The sequence below is a fragment of the Lutra lutra genome, chromosome 7, assembly GCF_902655055.1.
Source record: "Lutra lutra chromosome 7, mLutLut1.2, whole genome shotgun sequence".
NCBI lineage: Eukaryota > Metazoa > Chordata > Mammalia > Carnivora > Mustelidae > Lutra > Lutra lutra.
The window spans coordinates 55,199,456-55,222,410 of record NC_062284.1 but is presented as its reverse complement, the minus strand read 5'-3'; the positions used below and the strand labels follow the sequence as shown (position 1 = coordinate 55,222,410).

The following is a 22,955-nucleotide window of genomic DNA, read 5'->3' as shown; positions in this document are numbered from 1 at the left end:
AAGGCAAAAATGAACTATTGGGATCTCATCAAGAAAAAAAGCTTTTGCACAGCAAAGGAAGTAGTCGACAAAACCAAAAGACAACTAACAGAATGGGAAAAGATATTTGCAAATTATATATCAGATCATGGGCTAGTATCCAAAATCTATAAAGAACTCATCAAACTCAACACCCAAGAACAAATAATCCAATCAAGAGTGGACAGAAGGGGCGCCTGGGTGGCGCAGTGGGTTAAGCCGCTGCCTTCAGCTCAGGTCATGATCTCAGAGTCCTGGGATCGAGCCCCGCATCGGGCTCTCTGCTCAGCAGGGAGCCTGCTTCCTCCTCTCTCTCTGCCTGCCTCTCTGCCTGCTTGTGATCTCTCTGTCAAATAAAAAAATAAAATCTTTAAAGAGTGGACAGAAGACATGAACAGACATTTCTCCAAAAAGACATCCAAATGGCCAACAGACACATGAAAAAGTGCTCAACATCACCCGGCATCAGGGAAATACAAATCAAAACCACAATGAGATACCACTCACATCAGTCAGAACAGCTAAAATTAACAAGTCAGGAAATGACAGATGCTGGTGAGGATGCAAAGAAAGGGGAACATTCCTTCACTGTTAGTGGGAATGTAATCTGGTGCAGCCACTGTGGAAAACAGTGTGGAGGTTCCTCAAAAAGTTGAATATAGAGCTACCCTATGATCCACCAGTTGCTCTACTCAGTAGTTATCCAAAGGATACAAACATAGTGATATTAAGAGCACATACACCCCAGTGTTTATAGCAACAATGTCCACAATAGTCAAACTATGGAAAGAGTTGAGATGTCCATTAACAGATGAATGGATAAAGAAGATGTGATGTATGTATATGTATATATGTATCTATGTATATGCAGAATGGAATATTACACAACCATCAAAAGAATGAAATCTGATATTTGCAATGATGTGGATAGAACTAGAAGGTATTATGCTAACCAAAATAAATCAATTAGGGAAAGACAATTATCATATGATCTCACTGATACGTGGAATTTAAGAAATAAGGCAAGGAATCATAGGGGAAGAGAGGGGAAAAAAGAAGCAAGATGAAATCAGAGAGAGAGACAAACCATAAGAGACTCTTAGTCATGGGAAACACACTGAGGGTGGCTGGAGGAAAGGGGGGAGGAGGGATGGGGTAACTAGGTGATTGGCATTAGAGAGGACATGTGTTGTAATGAGCACTGGGTATTATATAAGACTGATCAATCACAGACCTGTTCCTCTAAAACAAATAATACATTATATGTTAATTAATTGAATTTAAATTTAAAAAAGAAAAATAAATAAAAATAAATTTTTTAAAAAAGAGAGGAAAAAAAGAAAATAACAGCATTAGAACCCTAGGAACTTTCTATGTTCAAATTATAGATACAAAATATGAGGTATTTGAAAAAACAGGAGACTACAAAAGTAAGCAGATTTTTTAAAAAAAATTGAACATTTAAGACATAGAAATTATGATTATTGAAATTAAAAATTCTGGGAATGGATCAAGCAGATTAGACAAAATTCAAACAGAGAATGAGTAAACCAGAACATAGAGCTAATGTGATTTTCCAGAATGCAGCCCAGCAAGACAAAGATAAAATTAATCTGCTTAGGGTTTCCAGGACCACACCAATCATTTTCAGCTCCAGATTTATGTGAGGGAAAACTAGTGTTTTTGAATTCCCAGGGAAAGTGTTTTGTTTTCCACTCAGTCATGGATCATATGAAACAGTTAAAAAACATGAAAGATAGAAAGAGGTGTCCATTCGTGCTCTGAAAGAAGAGAATGAGGGAATGGGAAGATGGATACTCACAGAGATCATGAGTGAGGAGGTTCCAGAGCTGAGGAAAGACTTCTCATGCAGGACAAGTAAGAAATCCTCACTTAAGCATAGGGTGTTTTAACTCCGGAACAGAGATAACAAGATCGTAAGAGAGTAGTCTGTTGATGAGAGTGTGCATTGATCAATCTTTCCAAAGGAGAGTTTAGCAATATTTATCCATGATTAATATCCGTATTCTTTTGCTCTCTGATCCTACTCATAGGAGTTTATCCTAAGGTGATAATCTGACAGAGACCAATAAGGACATTTGGTCTCTATATAATTTTTTTAACAATACATTTGGATGCAATTTAAATATATGACAGTATGATAGTTAAGAAATAAGTCATAGAGGGGCACCTGGGTGGCTCAGTCAGTTAAGCATCCAACTTTGGCTCAGGTCATGATCCTGAGGTCCTGGGGCTTAGTCGGAGCCCTCACTGGGCTCTCCACTCAGCAGGGAGTCTGCTTCTCTCTCACTCTCTCTCTGTCCCTCCCTCTGCTCATGCTCACTCTCTCTCATTCCTCTCTCTCCCTCAACTAAATAAAATCTTAAAAAAAAAAGAAAAAGAAAAAAATCATTGCATAATAGTACCTTGTCATTTTATACAAAATTAAAATGGCTGATATATGTATATATCCCCATTTATTGATAAGGACAGACTTCCATTCTTACCAATAAATAAAGCTTACAGTAGAACAGCATATATCATATGGTCCCATTCATGTAAAGTTACATATATATTTGTTTATATTTACAATGTCTTAGAATATTATGCAATATGGGTGAATATAAATAAAAAGAGGGCAATGGAATGGTCTGAAAGATTCGAAGTGGTGATCTGTGAGTATTGGGATTACAGGAAATTTTCCTTGCTCTGTATTTCTACAACATTTGGGTGTTTTTTCTTCTAAACAGAAGCATGTTAAATACATCCACACATATACATAAGGAATATCTTACATTTTTTGATTCCCTGGACAGTTTTCTTTTCACTAAACGTAAGACCATTTTGCTAATCTATCACTTTGGTGCTGTTAGGGCTATTTGTACAACTATAATTGAAGTACGCTTTTCTTTACCTTTTTAAGTGTATATAGGAACCTTCACTATCACTCCCAAATATCAGGTGGGACTAGTGAATGAATTCATTTTGGTTACCTTATGCATGTAAAGACTGAGGAATGGTATTCATAAGTACAGGGGGAGAGAAGTACAGAGAAATACCAAGGGACCATATTTTAGCTAAAAGCCAAAGCAGCTACTACCACACCACACAAAGACATCTCATATGTCTTGTCCAGACAGCATAAAACTGAACAGATACATGAGTATTTATAACTATTCCTGATGTTTCTGTCATTTTTTAAAATAAATCAGTTTTCATAAAGGTCTAAATAGGGCTGAGAAAAGTCATAAATAAAAATATTATTGAAGGTAGTATTTTTTTTCTAAGACATTAGATAAACTAGAACAACTAATGGTAGTTTTCTCCTTAACTTTCTCAGGTACTTAAATTTAAGGAGAGTTGAATTTTCAATTGCGTCTCCTCGTATTGTATTCTTAGTTAAAAAATAAAAAAATCATTGGGGCACCTGGGTGGCTCAGTGGGTTAAAGCCTCTGCCTTCGGTCCAGGTCATGATCTCAGGGTCCTGGGATCGAGCCCCGCATTGGGCTTTCTGCTCAGCAGGGATCCTGCTTCCCCCTCTCTCTCTGCCTGCCTCTCTGGCTACCTGTGATCTCTGTCTGTCAAATAAATAATAAAATCTTTTTTAAAAAAAAGTCATTGTGGTAACATCCCAGTGAAAGTGATGACATGGCACCTAGATCTTAGTTTTTAAATGTCATTCTCCAATAAAAAGAATCAGGATTCCATGAAGAAATAACTGAATCTCTGGCTAAGGCAGGAGGATCCAAGGTGACCCTGGAGTGTCTAATACTCTCAGAAAGCAAGGAAGCGTTCAAAAAACAAAAGGATGGGGACCTAATAAGTAGACAAAGGAACCATCAGAAACAAGCCCCCAGTGGCCAAACCTGGACAAATTATAGCAACAAAACCCCAAGTATAAAATAAATATCCATGAGTCCATACTGCTATAAATAATTCCCTACCTTCAAGAATATACTGGTCTTAGTGACACCCTTCCAAAAAATAGTGGGACAGGGTGAAGAGTAACTCTACAATGAATAAATCTGACAAACACTACCTCACTCAAATGATCAAGGAACATCACCTTTGCTAAGCTGTGTTCACTGCATGTAGTCCATCATGTGATAAAATGAGAAGGACACTTCGTCTCTGGGGCATTCTTCAAAAATAACATTAACCCTTCCCCCTCGGGAAAGGCATGAATATGAGATGGAGGTGAAGCACAGGGGATTTCTAGGTCAGTGAAACTATTCTGTAAGATACTGTAATGGTGGCTCAGTCATTATACACTTGTCAAAACCTACAGAAGGTGCAGCAAGGGTAAACTCTAATGTAAACTATAGACTTCAGTCAATAATAATATATCATTATTGGTCCATCAATTGTAACAAGTATACTACACTAATCCACAATGTTAATAACAAAAACAAAGGAAAAGGGCTTGAGGGCTATGTGGGAATTCCCTAAACTTACACAATTTTTAAACTGCCTCCCCCAAATGAGGTATATTAAAAAAAAAAACAAAAGCAGTCAAAATCTAAAAGAAAAAAATTGGTGGTAAGATGGAAAGATATATGACACAGCGAGTGTAGTAAAACATTAACAGTGGTAGGCATAGATATTCACTTTATGACTCTACTTTTCTCTGTTGGACATTTTTCATAATAAATGTGGGGGAAAAGTCATTGTGGGTAATACTGGGAGAAAGCTTAGTATAGTAACCTCCCCCAAATGAGGTATATTTAAAAAAAAACAAAAGCAGTCAAAATCTAAAAGAAAAAAATTGGTGGTAAGATGGAAAGATATATGACACAGCGAGTGTAGTAAAACATTAACAGTGGTAAGCATAGATATTCACTTTATGACATTACTTTTCTCTGTTGGACATTTTTCATAATAAATGTGGGGGAAAAGTCATTGTGGGTAATACTGGGAGAAAGCTTAGTATAGTAAGTCAAAATGAGCCTGTGACAGTTAATCTGGGTACTATCATCAGTTACCATATGTGTGGGGAAGTTGAGGCAAAGAGAATTGTTGGGGAACTAGACAAAGGGACAAAGGAACAAGTACATGGAGGATAAGAATTTGAACAAGGCTGTGTGCTTATGGGGCTTTTGCTCTTAACCCCCAAGGCTGGACAGTAGCTTCCCATGAAACTAAAAAGCCTAAACAGTGATGATTTGGAGATAGGATCTATCATTGACAATCTTTTCCCATTTTGTGAGGGATGGTGAAGATAGTCGTTTCTTGAATATGTGGCCAAGTTTGCCCCACATTCATTTTATCATGGCTTCATCAGTATGCAACATGTCCAACATGGAAAGACAGGATGAGGGAAAACAACCATAAAAAATAAAAGCAAAACTTAAAGTAAAAAAAAAAAAATGAGCCTGTGGGATTTCATTGAAACTCTGGGATGGATTTCTCATATTTTTCTGTACAAAATACATAATTTGATTTAACGACCTAAATTACTAATCTAAATTTTTGAAACTTAATGAGACTTGCCTTCAAAACCCAGAGTCTAGGTTAAATTGCCTTGTTAGTTGGTAAATACAACTAGATATCAACCAGTTCATATTATTTGAGAAATACAGCTAGCTAATCTGTGTGGTTTCTCATCGGTAGAGGAATATGAGTGTGCTTTGTAGTTTTTCCAACAATACTGAGGACATGGTAGTAGGTCTACACATCTACCATCCTGGACTTTGTCAGTGTTCTGGTGATGACTTAGCACTGTTTTATTTACCATCCCAAACCATATTTTTTTATTACTTGCTACAACATGACAATAACTCTAGTTTTGAATGGTGCATATTTCTCATTATGAATCTAACTACACAGAATGTTTGTTGTTTTCAGTCACTACACTGTGTAAAATGGTGCATTAAAAATAGTATGACATATTTGCATATTTATCTGTATTAAAAGCCTCAAGTTATTGCAGATACACAGCTGTTTCTTTTTCACCATTTTTAAGGGAACTGTATCCCTCTCCTATATAAATTACATACATTTTCAAATGTATCATCTGAGCCAAAAGAGCTGCAAAGCTTTAAACAGGAAAGCTGATTCTCGGAGGAGAACGATGTTAAAGGAGAGGAATTGTAAATTTTTAGTCATTGTGTCCAAATGATACATTTTTAACCGAAAATGATAAATGTGTTCCTTTGCCAACTCAGATATTATACATTATAAACAGAAAGTAATTCTGGATGCTCTTACAAATTACAGCCTCATTTCAGCAGAGAAACTGTTTATCTAACGTAGAGAGCATTTAAGGAGATGCTGCTTTAGAGCCATCAGGTTACAGAAGACTCCACTTTGTGCCTTCAAAGTGACAATTTCTGTTGTAAAGAAATTTTTCTTATAGGAGCATTTCCATACCTTCATGAAAGCCAATAGTAATGTTTTTCTTTTTAATTGAAAAGGATACTCTACGTACCTGAAATGCTAGCTACTATCATCTTCGGAGTTCCCAGAAAAGTCCCAAATTGAGTAAAACAATTCTATAACGTTTCATTGTTTTCTCTAGAACCTTAATACAGACTCTTTCATTTTTTAAGAAAATACGTGTGTTTTTTCTACTCTATGACCATGGTCAGTTGATTAATATATAATTCAGATGCATACCAGAAGTTATGGTTTTAATATCTGAACTACAGTTTGTTTATTTTGTAAGAAGGCTATTACACATAAATCATTGAATCAAAGATTTCACATTTCAGAATTCAATCTCACCCTGTTAGCTAAATGAGAGGGGTCCTGAGAAGAGAGGATTATCGTATATTAAAAGTTTGCCATTTTGCAGCTCTAATCCTGTTGAAAAAAGATGATTTCTGTCTTACTTATTCAGCAAGAGGTCTTTATTGCCTTAAGTGTTAATTGATTAGGTTCTCATTAAGGTCAAAAGTACACTTGGCTGACCAGAGGCAGCCAATTAGCACATTGTCAGTCATGCTTATTTACATTGACTGAGCATAATGGTAGTTATTTGACTGTCAAGTCACAAGGTCGCAGAATCTTTTGTGCACTTTGCCCTCTGAAAGGGCAATAATCATTCAGACACCAAAAAGCATTCATAACAAAGATTGAGTTTATTCCTTATTGACTTAAATCACTCTTAGAAACAGGTGTTTCATTCTCTTTGGACAAATTATACATCATTCTTTGTGAAATACTTGAGGTCTGGTTGAAATTCTGTGGCTGATTGTGTCTGAGGATTTTTGTTCAGCAAGCAGCTTGCACTTCAAACTCTAAATAGCTTTTTAAAGAGCAGACCAATCCAGTGACTATATCCCTTTTGCAATAGACACTTTTCTCTTGCGAAGAGATTGCAGCAAGTTACAACTAGTTGGGCACACTTGTGCTGAATTGGCCCTGGGACACCAGTCTCTAAGCGGAGGGTTGAAAGCACATTTGAGTCTCACCTTAGTGAGGAGATTGGTATGCCTTTTAAATACACTGCTGCTGACCTGGGACATTGGATCTTTGCTGTAAAACAAAAGAAAAACAAAAATTCAGGGTTATTCATGAAACCAGTAATCTAAAATTTCTGCCTGTAGTTCCAGTGGTTTTTATCATCATAAATCATTATACCGAATTTATATGGTGGTCATGGAACTAGTTGCATTTGTTAACATTCCGTTTTATTTTTTTCTACGGGTCCTCTTCTCCTTAAATTTAACATCATTATTGCTTCCATTTCCTGTTATTGATTCAAATATCACTGATGATTCCATGAGTTACATTTTAAGGAGAACATTTTGTTTAATGCATCACTTTTACAACTTGTGACTCTAAATAGAACTGAATCCCGCAAGCAGCTTAGATTTTTTTCCTTCACATCCTGCCCTCCCTAAATATGCATCTCACTAAACATCACGTTCCATCCGTTCTAGTTACTGAATATCATCAATAAATATAAGTACTCTCCATTTCAACTCGCTGCCACTGCCCCAGTTCAGCAATTTGTTTCTTGATTAAACTTGCAATGCTTTTTTACTGGTCTTCTCAATGATTCGGCGGCCCTCTGTTGGCATAACTATCTTCCCACTCCCGTGTGGTTCCTTCAGAGTAGAGTGATATATTTTTATATCGCATCCCCAGCAAAGTTAGTGTTTGGTACATACAGGCATTCAGTAAAACTTTACTGAATAAATAAATAAATGGCTGTAATTAACTTTGTGCTACATATAAATGTAAACCTTGATAGAATAATAATGTTATGATTTAAGAACTCATTAAATCAAATTTTTCACTACTATTAAATTATTAGTTAATACTTTCTCAGACTGTTATAAGAAGCAATAAGTTGTAATTCATCCATGTGACTAAACCGACAGCATTGACTATGAAGATAGAGAGTCCAAATCAAAGGAAAAAATGACTACCATAATTCTTAAGTAATTAAGCTACCAAGTATATATAGAAACAATTGCATATACTACCAAAACATTTGCTTTGTGAGATCATACGATTTTCTGATGATTCAACATTAAATTAATAGTTACTATTTATATTTTGTCTACCCAGTACTGAGAATTCCACATACATTATCTACCATCCTCTCAAGAACCAGAATTGTTATTTTATGGATAGGAAAACTGGTTTCACATGGTAACTTATCCAAACGCACATAACCTAGGTCTCCAAAGTCTAAAGTCTATCTACCACACGAATCTGACCCTAGTAAGTCTGCATCCTTCTCTCAAACTTTGGACCATCTATTTAACATTATTCTGAAACTTCACTGGAAGATAGAAAGTGAACAATAAAAGGAAAAAATGATTAGAAATCTTGTTGGGTAAATTGAGGGATGCGTCATCTCCCACTTGATCTTGAGCCTATTACCCTACTGGTTGAAAGAAAATATGGTTTTATCATTTAAGTTTTCAGAAGAGCAAGCTGGCCAATTCTCACTGTTTTATTGCCTTTACTTATATATGAGACAGGCAGATACAACAGATATTTTATTGTCTTTCCCCCTGTACCGAGATGATATTGGAAGCTCTACAGTAAACACAGAGACAGAAGGAACAAGGGGAATTAATGATACTGAGAAAGTATGTTGATTTGTGCATTCTCTATTAGTTAAAAAGCATTTACTGCATACCTTTTAGGTGTCACAGCCCCCGTGCTAGGTGTTGGGGATAATGTCCCAGATTCTACAGAACTCATTTTCACTCAAACTAGATAGAAGTGAAACACTGATTTATACTCTTAAGATAAAGTTTAGAAATTTTAAATAAAATTTACCTATTAGTATCAGGTTAAACTCTTATTCAACTGTCCTTGGGATGATCACAGTTGACACTTAATATTTGGTATGTAATCTTTAATTAAATTTTCATATTTTACTGTTTTTACCATGCCCAGGTCAATCCCTTATTGATCACACAATTAGTTATTCTAATAATAAACGGCTCTTATTCTATAATAACAACTATAGTGTTTTGCTAGTTGTTACCTATTTTCTGTGCTCATCTAAAATAAAGCATGAGATTATGGATTTCCTTTTTCCTTAATCTTTTGCTTTATTTCAAATGAAGGAGTTGTATAAGTTGATTGGAAGTAGAGGGATATTCCTATTCTTTGTTCAGATTTTACAGTGTTTCCCATGATTTTCAGTATTTGTTCTTGGCAAATTGCCCTCCTTTATCATTCGCTTCTGAAAGGGATTTTTTTAAGCAAATATTTGTCAAACACTCCTAACTATATACTGGGTTCTCATGGAACTTACATGCTAAAGGGAAAGACAAAAAAGTAGACTGGATAAGGGAGACGGAGAATGGAGGTAAGGATCTGGGGAGAGGGGGATGTTACATTAAATAGGGTACTCACAGATGGGCCCATTGAGAAGGCATCAGTTGAGCAAAGACCTGAAGGAGCTAAATGATTTAACAAAGCAGGTCACCAGCATAGGGCACTCCAGGCCAAGGAGACAGCCAGTGGGAATGTGATAAAATAGAAGTTTTCAAGTTTCAGGCTTGTTTGAGAAGTACCGAGGAAATTAATGTTACCACAGCAAAGTCAATTTATAAGAGAAGGCTAGAAGCCAAGGCCAGAGAGGTCAAAGGAGATGGCCAGGAATTGTGCCAGGCCTTATAGACATGGGGAAGGAATTTGGCTTTTACTCTAAGTAAAATAGGAAGCCAAGAGGGTTTTAAGCAGAGCACTGACCGGATGTGACTTGTATGTTCAGAGTATCACTTGGGCACTGGCTTGAGCATGGACTTTCCCAAGGGTAGAAGCAGATGGACCAATTAAGAAATTATCTCACTAATCTATATGAAAAATGATAGTGACTTGGATCAGGATGGTAACAAGGAACTTGGTAAGAAGTTGTTGGATTCTGGATATATTTTGAAGGTATAACTGACAGGATTTCCTGGCAGATAGAAAGTGAGCAGTAAATGAAAAAAGAATTCAAGAAAGATTTCAAGTTTTAGGGCCTAAGCAACAGAACGTGAGAAGGTAAAAATCCTTTCCTACACACTTCTTGCTCCTAATGATTCTATATGTCAACTCTATTTATAAAAGTGGTTTGAATTCTATTTTACCCTCATATACTTAGAAGGTAGAAACCCAGCCAACTCAAAAGTTCTAATAGCACTCTTGGTGAATTTACAGTGTCCCTATGTAAACTGGTGTGCTAGTTGTCACTTCTGAGGATAAAACCCCCACTAGAATTTACTTGAATAACATAACATCAACATGAGGATACTTGGAACATGCAAGAGAATTAGATGACACACCCTTTGTCTTCTTCAAGCATGTTGTCTGTCTTACCATCTAGGTAAGCAGAGATCCAAGTCAGCCTAGTTTTGGATCTCAGGCACAAGGAAGGCTGAGGTAGAGAGGTGGATGTTTCAGTTAGCCTTGGATCTCTGTGTGACATAAAGGGAGGTCCAAGTGAGAAGTTCTAGGTGAGATGGCTTTGGGGAAACGAGACCTAGTATGAAATGCTAAGTCTAAAGGCAAGGGGTCAAGCCAACCCTAACGATCAATCATGAGGAAAAGACCCACCCCAGAGCACTGTGTATATTTTTCCAGTTAACTCAGAAGGCATTTTCATATCTCTTTTTTTCCTAAGTATTTAAGAAAGTTCTTGCTGTACCCTTCACACACTAACAACAGGTGTGCTGTGGAGGTGGAGGGAAAGATGAATACATATGAAGAGAAATATGAATAAATATACACAAGCATAAAAATGTGTGGTATCGTAAAAATTCATGTCCACAATGAATTGTCTTTATTATGCATCTTCCTTTTTTTATTTTATGGACTTACTTTATTGTCATTTTAGGCAACTACTATTAGCAGCATTTCATTTGATAATGACAAATTTGTTGACATCTCTCTTCTTTCTAGATTTAGTTGAATTCCAGAGAAACCTTTGAAATGCAAATAATTAATCATTTCTCATACCTCTAAGAAGGTTTGGAACATGGCAAACCTTAAATGTGTCTTGGAAAGTATTATCTACTTCCAGGAAAGTGTAGGAATCCATATCTAATTCTCAGACAGATAAGGACTGAGTGAACATGAAATACAGACTGTGGTCAACTTTAATTCTTTCCCACATCAGATTTTCATGAAACATTGTCTTTTCTTTGAGTGAGACAAATGAATTTCTCTAATACTTTATACATCCATTGGTAAAATTCAATTCAAAAACAACTCTAAGGTCAAATATAAATTATTTTGTTGTTATATCTAATTTTGGATTATATAGGATCCAAATTTTATATAAAAACAATTCTCTTGTCTTTTCTTTGCCATTAGAACAAATTACAATTGGTGAAGTCCCAAGATTATAAAGCACTATTTAAGCATTCATGTTAGGTGTGAGGATTAGAGGAGAATACAAAGACTACTGTGTTAAAGGATAAAGTTTCTGAGACCAGATGGGGCAACTTACATGGGTTTTAAGGAGAAAATACAATACTCAGTTTTAGAAGGAATGGAGGGGAGACAGTATGTTTTGGCAGTACCTCAGGTTCTTAATACAGAAGATATTATTTTAATCATCTTCATAATTGCATCTAATAATATGCTTTCCCTGTAACAGAAAATTATATTTCCTCTATCTCTGTGGGTACACTTCTATGAGTTTAAGAAGACTATTTGTAAAATGAGAATTAAAGAAGGATCATATTCTTTTAAATGACTTTCCTCAGCCTTTGCATCTGAGAGTCTGAGGCAGCCTTGGGCACTGAGCACTGGGTCAGACCCAACCTGCTTGTACCTCTTTTGCTGCAGAGCCCAGACCCATACTACTGGGTCAGACATGTTGGAGTCTTATTCCTCTATCAACTCTGGTTAACCTCTAACAAAATTCTAACTGCTTTTCTCTCCCTTTGTCTCTGAAGAGAGTTTTTATTTTATACTCTTCCAATTTAACAGAGGGAAAGGGTTAAAAAGAAAATGAAACACCCCCTTCAAAAAACAAAACAAAACAAAAAAGTAGTCCACAGTCTCCCCCTGTATTGGAGCCAAGAACTCTGCCAATTTTGCTCTCATATCTCTGAGTTGCACCCTGACCCTTTATATGACCAGTGGGGCTTGTTGCATAAGATCTATCTGGGCGCCTGTCTCAAAGTGCTATCTTTGTCCATATTTCAAAACACTCACAGATATTTTATCATTAATTAGTATTCATATTATGTCTCAAACAATCTGTTCAAGAATAAGGGGAAGTGAACTAGTTGGACAGCTCTTCTGTTTGCCTAGTGATTAACATGGGTAATGTATGGAGAAGCCTAAGACTTATAAAGGGAGAAGGCGGTCAAATGTTGGGTAGGTAACTCCTGGAACATCTAGAAGCTCACCTACTTTGGAGGTTGGACTTCTCCAGAAAAACTATACTTGGCAAACAGGGTGGGGAGACACAGACCTCTTTAAAAATAGACCCATGCCTTTTTGATTCACAGCATCCTGGATTGCTTTTCATCATGTTATCATGCCACTTGGGAGCTGGCTGGACTCCCTTGTTCAGTGACATATACTTCATAGTGTGTGTGCGTGTGTGTGTGTGTGTTTAAAAAAAAAAACCATTTGTTCTTTCAACCACAACATGCTTTGCATTTCTCTTTCAAATTTGAGGGTGTATATATAGATTGATCAAAATAATATTTTTAACATTCCAAACAATTTAGAAAGATAGTGGATGGGTGTCAGTTAATCTATTATGTTCCTCTCTTCCTCCTCCCCCTCTTCAGCTGCTAATCTTAGAACTTGTGTGCCAAATTGTGTAAGATATTCTTCCAATAGCTACATGTGTGACTCTTTTGTGAGCTCTACAGACAGTTATGAGGACAGATTTGGAGTTGCATATGGGACTGTCACATGATTTGATTGCCTTGTCTTCCAGGCACTGAGATTTCTTTTCACTGAGCTTTAATACTGAGGAATTTTTAGTTGTGATGGAAGTTCAGCAAAGTCTCTATTAAAGAAATTACACACCCCAGGAATGGGGAAGAAAAAAAAAGTTTTTACTCAACACCACTCTGCATTTGGCATCTCTATATACTGAACAGTTCATATGTTTACTTTTTCCAGTAGTGAAAAAAATTCACAGAATTTTTATGAAAATCAGAGAGTTAAGAGCCTTTATTATCCTCCTTGCTCTTTTGGAGCAAGATCTAGTAGATGTCTCGACAGAAAAAGGAAGCAGATGCTTTGTAAAAAGGTCTCATATAATTCATGTCCAATTATAGAGAATGATCTACAGAAAAAAAAATGTTATCTATCAACTGTTAGGAGCCAAAAATACTGTGCCTTTAGTCTCTGAAACAGAAAGGTGCAAATCCATTTTCAACTTTACAGAGACATATTGAAAACCCTCTTTCAGGACCCAAACACCACAGCCCCTCATCCCACTGAACCACAGTACCACCCTTGAGGGACACACAACATTAAAACAAGGTCTTTCTCTTAATCTTATTTCAGATGTTTCTCAAGAATAAATAATACCCTGGGGGGGATTAAAAAAAAAGAATAAATAATACCCTAATAATATCTGTGTCCAGGGCATTAAGACATATAATATTTTAAAAGTGTTAATCACATATACCCAAAGAGCTTTTTTTTTCTTTTAATGCACAGTGTGTGAGATTACTTATCCTCATGTTATTTTCACTCTGCAAAACAAATACAATGGTTAATTCCTGAGAGCTACACCTATTAGGTTTGAAGTCTTAATTTAGAAATAATAACAATGGCTGGCATATATCCATTGCCACTCTGAACCTAAACTATAGAGTTTAAAATAAATATTTTTTATACATTACTTCTAATCCTCAGAATAACTCACCAGAATGAGTATTATTATTATTATTTTCTTTTTCCTTGTTGAGTAAAAAGTCAGAAATAGCTTGAATGAGGAGAGAAGTGTATTTTGTTGTTTCAGACCTTAATTTCCTTCTCCTGTTTACGTTGGAGAAGTCTCATACTTTGTGAGGGAAATTGCACTAACACCTTGCACAGTGAAACTTATGAGTGGTAGAACACAAGCAGAAGCTTCCATGTCCTTAAACCACACCCTGAAAATTCTGGAGGCCACGCATAGAGGCTCTGGACCTCACCACATTCTTGTGGCTCACTGTTACATAACAAGCAGCAAGTTCTTTGCAACTGCTCTGGATTCCTGGCAGGAGAACTTAAGGACATATAAAAAGGTACCTACGGTATCTATTTTATTGCTAGTCTGCAAAAGAGCAATTTATGAAAAGGTTTGCTTCAGACAATACCAGGTCTTTCTCTGTGCATTTCATAACGCTTTGAACTAAATAATAAGATTTGATTGAACTGTTATGTTCTGCTGCGTAAGTGGCTGTGCACAATTGAGAAAGGAAATTGCTTAATAGAAAGTTATAGTCATCACTAACTTTATCTTAATTCTCCAAAGCAATAAGTTAAGACTAATTCAAGAGCAGCTTAGAGCTCTGAGAAAATGTTGAAAAATATTCTGTTTAGAGACATTTCTGCCCATGTGGTATACTGTACTTTCTGGAAATGGGGGTTTATCTCTGATATTTTGTTCACTTGGGGTATATTTTATCTTATTTCTCCAAAGACATTTGAACAGGGCCTTTTCTACCCACTCTTCTAAAATATTTAACAGAGATGATGTTTTTCAGCATGAGATCTGTACCTTAGTTTGAGGTTGTAACTCCTAGTTATCCCATAGACATCAAAAGCCATTTCTGAAATATACTGAATTTAGAATGTACCATTATTTATACTATTATATCATCAGAAAGTAATGGGTACTTAAAATAAATAATAGATTAAGCTGATGATTGGAATTTATTCTAGAAAGAACTTACAAGAATTTGTTCTCTGTTAATATTAAAAATTATATTGCAATGCCATCATTATTTGCAGTGGCATTAATATCTACCTAATAAATCTATGAGACGTGAATAACCAGTTAAACTAGCAGGAGTTTTAGTAAGTTTAGAGCTTCATAACATTGCTAGTTGCAAAGGAAATATGAAAAAATCTTCTAAATATCAGCAGTAACCAATTTAAAAAGATAATGGAGGAAAAAGACAACATGCACAGTAGCATCAAAAAAACTGTAAGAAATTTCAGGACCTCTGTGAAAAAACCATAAATACTTATGGTTGGTGAAGCTTTAAAAAATTGAAAGGATAACACCATGTTTCTGAATGGAAGTGATTTAAAGATACATGGTTTTAAATAGTTTTGATCCTTAATTTTATTAAAATCAAGTCTTAAAGGGAATGCACTTAACACAATGATTCTGAAGTAGATATGGAACCAAGCAGGCAAAAATAGCCTGGAAGAAGCTGAAAAGAAGAAACTAGAGGAGATAGATGGATACAGGGAAGGAGAGGGCGAAGAATAAGAAGCCTCATACCACCAGATACTAAACTAGAACGCAGAGATACAATTCAAATCATGTGGCATTGGTACAGCAACAGATAATAATCCCAAATTTGAAATTTCTCTTAAAATTACGTGCTTTCATACTTGCAGAGGTGGCTGTGTTGCCTTAGATGCTGCCTGTTACTGATGTGGCAAACTTTGCTTTGGAGATGCCTTGTCTTCCATGAAGGAGCGGGCTCACTTCTACAGCTGATAACAAGGTGCAGTTTGCCGACAGGCAGCACGAGCTGCCTCTTACTTTGGTTATTACAAAGTAATAAATATTGTTTCTCTGAATCCAACAGTCTCTAAAGCTCCAATATCTGAGCTTCCAATTGATAGGGAAAATATTTCCTGGATTTGTACTTTATTTTTGCTGTGGCTGACATGTTTGAATTTGAGCTATTTCACAGATTTCCCACCCCGCACCAAGCCCCTAGGGACTTCATTTGGTATTCAATGCAAGCTAAAAATAAGATGATATCACAATTTAAATTATATAAGCCAAACTTGAGTTTTAATGTAGAATAAAAATATTTATTCATTATGTATTTCTTCTCACTTATCCACAGATGTTAAGTCCCAATTTTCAAAAAGTTTCACCAAGGAAAGATTGTACGGTATTTTCGGTGAGGCTAAGGGGCAAAGTAAATACTGGTCATCTTTATAGATCTTGAAAAATAAAGGTAATCTCTAAGCATGCCAACCATACCCACTCTATAACTAAAGGTAATGCAAATTACCGTATCAGACTGAAAGTCTGAATATTGCAGTTAGTGGTATTTAGTTTCCTGCTTAGTTAATGTCAGTTTAGGTACTGCTTACAGTAATTTGCTACAGAATCATCGTAATTACTTTGCTGTTGTAAGAGAATGCATTTATAGCTAAGGAGAAAATGAGTTGGGGAAAGATCATTTTTCAGAGTTGAAGTTTATGGCCAGTATTCTAAAATATAAGGAATGTATCTAGTTTTTGCTTTAAAAATGACTTGCTATCAGAAGCTAAATGAACATTTTATAATTTTCTATACAGCAAAAGAAAAGTGTTTTTAACTTAATTACCTATGCCTGAAAAGATATTTGAATATATTCTTACTAGAATAATTAGTAATATGAACATATCATAATAAGCTATTATACTCTTTCCAGAAATTTTTTGGTTCTTTGGTTTTCTTCGAAGGTGCTAGGAGAGTACAGACTGACATAATATTATTCAACATGCTGATCCTTTTTAGGATCATAATGTTGGTTGTTAAAACTTCACTAAATTGACTTGACAGTTTCAAATTAAGTATCATCTTGTGTTTTCCTTTCCCCATATCTTTTTAATGACAGTGTCATATAATATGATGGTTTTATGAGTGGTTTTGCTATCTCATTCATCAGAGTAATCAATGGGGAAAGGAGCCATATGGGTTGTAGTCCATTTGTATTGGATAGGACAGATGGCATTATTGATAGATGGAAATATTCCAAATATTTATCGTATAATGATATCACAGGAACTCTGACTTTTTAATTTTAATACTTTAATTTCTACAGTAATGGGAAAATTAAGTAACTTATTCAGTTATCATGTATCCATTTAATTATATCAATGTGTGAATGGTAGCATTAATTACCTTTCAGTTAATAGTTTATTTTACATGATGGACATTTTTCTAAGTCTTTGTTTTACTTACCTGATTTCTGACCAAGCCATCAGTTCAGTCTTGTGGATTTTAAGGTGAAAACAGTTTTTAGAGCAGACAGTAAGTTAAAGATAGGATCCCAGAAGTGAATGAAGTAAAGATTCCATAAGAGTTCTTCCCCAATATCACCTCCTGTAGGGGGCAGAGAGGGAAGGGGTAGTCTTAAAGATTCTATACATTTGCCTCTTGCATAAATTTCTACCCCCAATAGATTTGCTAAAATTATGTTCTAATATAAGTGTGAACATAAGGACAGAACGATATGATTCAAGTTCTAGTTATATTTCATTTTCTCAATTTGAAATTGAGTCATTTGAGGAAGGGTTACTGCTGTGTAGTAAAGTCAATGCACTGTCCTCACAAATGTTTAACACCATCCCAAAATCACATTTGCAGTAGTAGAAATAAATGAATTCCAGTGGGAAGGAGGTCTTCACTATTTACTCTGTATACTTTTGTATTGTTTAAATGCTTACTGAATGCATATAGCCACGCTTTGCTTTTGCAATTGCAAAGTAAAAAAATGATAGTTTGAGTCATTTCCAAACTTCTCTTGCCATTGTTTTATTTTTAAAATGGTATCAAGCCCTACTATTGAAAGCTTCCTATGTATAAATACTATGTATTAAAACTCTTTGATAGTACCTCCAGGTAACTTTCTATTTTATTTAGAAGTAGTGTAAATTCTTTAAAAATAGTGACCATTTTTTGCAAACTATAATTTAGGACACATTGTCTAACAACATTGTTGTTGTTGTTAATTTGTGAATTTGTTACTGTGAAAAAATTACAAAAGCATAAAAACTAAAAGCTTTTACATTTAGTTATAAATGTATCAATCTGTAACTGACTGACACCACTAAATTCCCAGTATCTAGCTAATTGCCTTAAACATATAGAGAGCTCAATGTTTGTTGGTTGATAAACAAGGAAGGATGCTATACACCAAAAACATCTGGAAACATAGAGGTTAGTTCAGTATTTTCAAAGTTATAGTGTGATCCCATGAACCAAATAGAAACTTTATGCTAAAGTTTTGATAAGATCACTTTTTTAAAAAAGTTTATAGATACAGATTATGTAATCATATTGAAAGGAGAAGCCAACCAAGCTTTACTTAGTCACAACTGTCCAATAGCTTCAGTGAGCCAGGAAGAGGACATGGTAAGTTAGACCTATCCTGTTCAAGATAGACTGTTGACCATGTATGACTTAGAGCAAAACAACACTGTTTGTATTCCTACTGCCCTGGCAAATACAAATGAATCAAGTATACCCTGACGGTTCCAGATTTCTCCAACACAGGAGACAGTTTCAGAAGTGATGATGAAATTGATGTAGACAATATTCTGATAGAAATCTTAGGACCAGTCATAAGCCAGGAAAAAGACTAGCACCAAGAGAAGTGATACGGAATTTGAAACATTCTACACATATTTCCTGTTTCTTTAAAAACCATCAAAGTCTCAGGAGTATAAAAGGCACAGGGTTTCGTATCGTTTTGTTTTGTTTTATTTTGTTTCTGGCCATTAAAGCCTTTTATTTCCTTCAATTATGGAATCACATATATAAGTGCTTTCCAATGAAGTTTGGGAATAATTTTTCTCTGAACCTTGTATCTACATTTGCAGCCTTTACCCTTACCCAGTCTGTTCTAATTTTCTCATTATTGATGTTTGTCTCTCCTGCTCTCTCCTCCTCCTTTGGTGCTCTTTCACACATTGAGGGACAGAAACAAAGTCGTACCAGCTACTCGTTTGGATCATCAAACAGGAAACTTTTCAGGCAACACTGCAGTGTAGTTACATTGTTATGTGATTCTCGTTGTTTTAAGAAGATTTTATTTTTCCTTTCTTATTTCAATTTTGTGTATTTGGAGAAGATTTCTTATATCTTCCCACTGATAGAAAGAAGAGAAAATATCTAGAACTGAGCAAATATCTAAAAATATTCAAACACATGTATAGCAAATGAATGACTCTTTTCACTGTATTTTGTTAAAGGTTTTTCTCTTTAAAGTTCTTATCTACAGTTTTGAGCATGACCCTTCCTCTCTCCCTGAAAAAAGACCATACATTCCTAAAAATAAAGCATGAAGACTAAACTTCAGAATTTAATTTGTCCTAAGAATTTCAGTATGGCCCCAAATTATCTAAAAACAAACAGTATTAAATTTGTGTTTTAAACAAGCAAGACCTGTATGGAAACAAATTTTCTTTATGATATTTTAAGAACACTGGAATAATTATTCAACTAATCTTCTTTTTAAGATGTAATACTCAGGGCGCCTGGGTGGCTCAGTGGGTTAATGCCTCTGCCTTCAGCTCAGGTCATGATCCCAGGATCCTGGGATCGAGCCCCGCATAGAGCCCCGCATCGGGCTCTCTGCTCAGCGGGGAGCCTGCTTCCCTTCCTCTCTCTCTGCCTGCCTCTCTGCCTACTTGTGATCTCTGTCTGTCAAATAAATAAAATCTTAAAAAAAAAAAAGATGTAATACTCTTACAGAAAGAAACAATATAAAGTGCTTAATAATAAATTTCTGAATTTAGTCTCTAGTCATTTGGACTTTGATGTAATCATATTTGTCAGGGAAAAAAATTGTTTTCAGGCTACCTACTTAATTTCTGAAGATGAGATGATAGTAACTGATCATGCTGTGAATAAAGAAACAAATTTTGGCATACTAAGGTAGTATATAAGCTGAAGTTCTTGAACAAAAGCAGCCTGTCAACTATGGTGCATTTAAGTACAGGAAAGATTGATGTTTGCCAAATGTCAAATCAGAGAGAAGAAAAATGTTTTCAAGCTTAGGGGATTGCCAACAATAAAAGGGAAAATAAATAAAAATTTAGATGTGCAATATTGTTATACCTTGTCAAGGAAATGTTAATTGAAATCAGGTCTCCTTTTTGAAAACATAATGTAAAATTTCCACCAAGAGATTACTCAAGAGTCTGACAACACAAAAGTAGAATTTTAAAAGATACAAAGAGATGGCTGACATTAACAAAAATTGTGCTGTTAGATAATCAAAAAGCTATGCCCTAGATTTCATTGTCAATAAACTCCTACCAATTAATTAATATAATTGGTTATGTTACTGAGAGAAAGCTAAGAGTTTTGAAAATTATCGACATGAACCATGTGGGACTCCATCCTGAATTCAATAGTTAAAATATGCAGGTTTCTGTTTATTTATTCTGCATTATCAGGTTTATGACATTTATTTGGTAGCTAGATATTGTTGTGAATGTGCAATGATTTGAGTTATTAAAATACAGTTTGCTTATGATCCATGTTAAGAACATGCAGTGCATTCAAATAACTAGGTAACATTAGGCCTTTCATCTCAGAACAGTATGTTTCATTTCCCTAAGGTTGGGATTAAATTGAGATTTGGTATTCATTTGAAGTAATTGTAATGAGAATATTTAACATGGGTCAAATGGAGAATAGTGGCACCCTGGAAGTGCTTAGAAATAATTTGCCTTTTTTATACATTTTTCCACAGTGGGATTGAAAAAGATTACCACGCCTTGTTTAACGATGTTATATTGTTCTATTTGTGAATCTAATGAAATCTTTGTCAGGAAAGAGCACAAATTGCTTAAATGAATTTAAGAAAGAAAATAAGAAGGCATCTGAATCAAATAATTATACATTTGAAGCACATGAGATACTATTAACAATCTTTCCTTACAGAAAATCAGAGATATGTATTTTTTTTTAATTTTTTTATTTTTTCAGCATAACAGTATTCATTGTTTTTGCACCACACCCAGTGCTCCATGCAATCCGTGCCCTCTACAATACCCACCACCTGGTGCCCCCAACCTCCCACCCCCCACCCCTTCAAAATTAGAGATATGTTTTTTTTTTTTAAAAAAACCTCTTAATATTTCCTTTTTAGTCTCATAATGGAAAGTAGAGGAAAATTGTATTTTATTTGCCCACAGACTTGGGAAAGAATTGCTCAGCAGAGCTATGTACCCAGAACAGATTTTTCCAGATGCCTTTTTCCCCCTGAAGCAGTCTTTTTATTTGAGCCCATAAGTGATTTTCCATCTTTCTCACTGAAGTGCTCAGGTATATTATCACCGTGCTCTCTCAGGACATTGACTTTGTTAAAGCCAGAGGAAATAAATTATTTCTTTGTGCTGGTTGTTTGTGATTGCTAAACTGGATCAGCCTGTGAGTAAAAACTGGCCTGTCACTGAATGACCAGTTATTGAAAATCATGTAAAAATTATATTAGAGTGAATGGTATCATGTGATCTTAGAGAAAGTTTCTTTACCAAAGAATGTAAATACTGATAAAATTCATTGAGCTCTAAATGATATTCAGAAATTGTTTTAGTGCTAAAACACATCCAGTGATTGCTTAAGGCTAGATTATACTGTCTCAAGAGAATATGTAAGTTAGGTCATGTAACAGGCTAAAATAATACATTTTCCAAAAGAGTTACAGGCTTTTGCCCTAAGTAAAAATGTATTTTTGTGGAGCCCATTCTAGCATGGAAGCTTGTTTGAACGTTCTGATAAATCCAGACATTACTTCGGGAAACAAAGAGGTGTCTTCCCAGTACCATTAGGAGTTAATGTATTACTACAGCTACTGTGCATTGTTTATGCTTGATGAAGGCCTTTCAAATATGCCTGGAAAACAGCTACTATGTTGTACATAGCAGACACAGTCCACATTAATATCTGCAACAAGTCAAACATGCCTAGCAATAGCACTACAATTTAAGATTACTCTGGAAGTTCTCGACAATTCAGTCAGGCACTGAACTGCTAAGATTTATTAGGAAAAAGGAGAGCAAATTATCATTTTCATGAAATATATAATCGCATACAATATAATTTAGGTAAAATATACCTAAAATTGCCCAGGGCTTACTCATTCTGTTTCAAAAGAATATAATGAATTGGAATAATGGGAATGGCCTTATATAATATGACTTTTTCTAATACATTTGCAGACTCTTGCCTTAAGTAAGGGTTTGTGTTGAGCACATTCTCACATGGAGAATCCAAGTGAATCAACCGGGAAAATTACTTGAACTAAAAAGAGAATTAACTAAGATTGCAGGATATAAAATAAATAATATATTTTTAAATTTTTCATCCACCAATACTGTCTTGATTTGGGGGTGGGGAAGAGAGGAAATGAGGTCATACAACAATCACAGTTATAAGATAATTGGTTATATTCTTAAAAATTGCACAAAAACCCTGTCTGGAAGGAATTACAAAATTTTCCTGTGTAACATACAAGATGATAGCTTCTGAATGGGAATATTGTAAAGAGGGGATTTAACATACAGGTATAACCTTAGCACATCAGTCAGAATTCTAGTGGGATTA

General features: G+C 35.2%; 1 long non-coding RNA gene across 1 annotated transcript; it reads right to left on the bottom strand.

Moving 5' to 3' along the window:
* Positions 1 to 7,427: 7,427 nt before the first annotated feature.
* On the bottom strand, positions 7,428 to 14,496 carry LOC125104206 (uncharacterized). The gene is made up of 3 exons (XR_007128616.1): positions 14,417 to 14,496; positions 11,294 to 11,397; positions 7,428 to 7,495 (listed from the first exon to the last, which is right to left on the bottom strand). It is a non-coding gene; the product is annotated as an uncharacterized LOC125104206 (long non-coding RNA).
* Between the last annotated feature and the right edge of the window lie 8,459 nt (positions 14,497 to 22,955).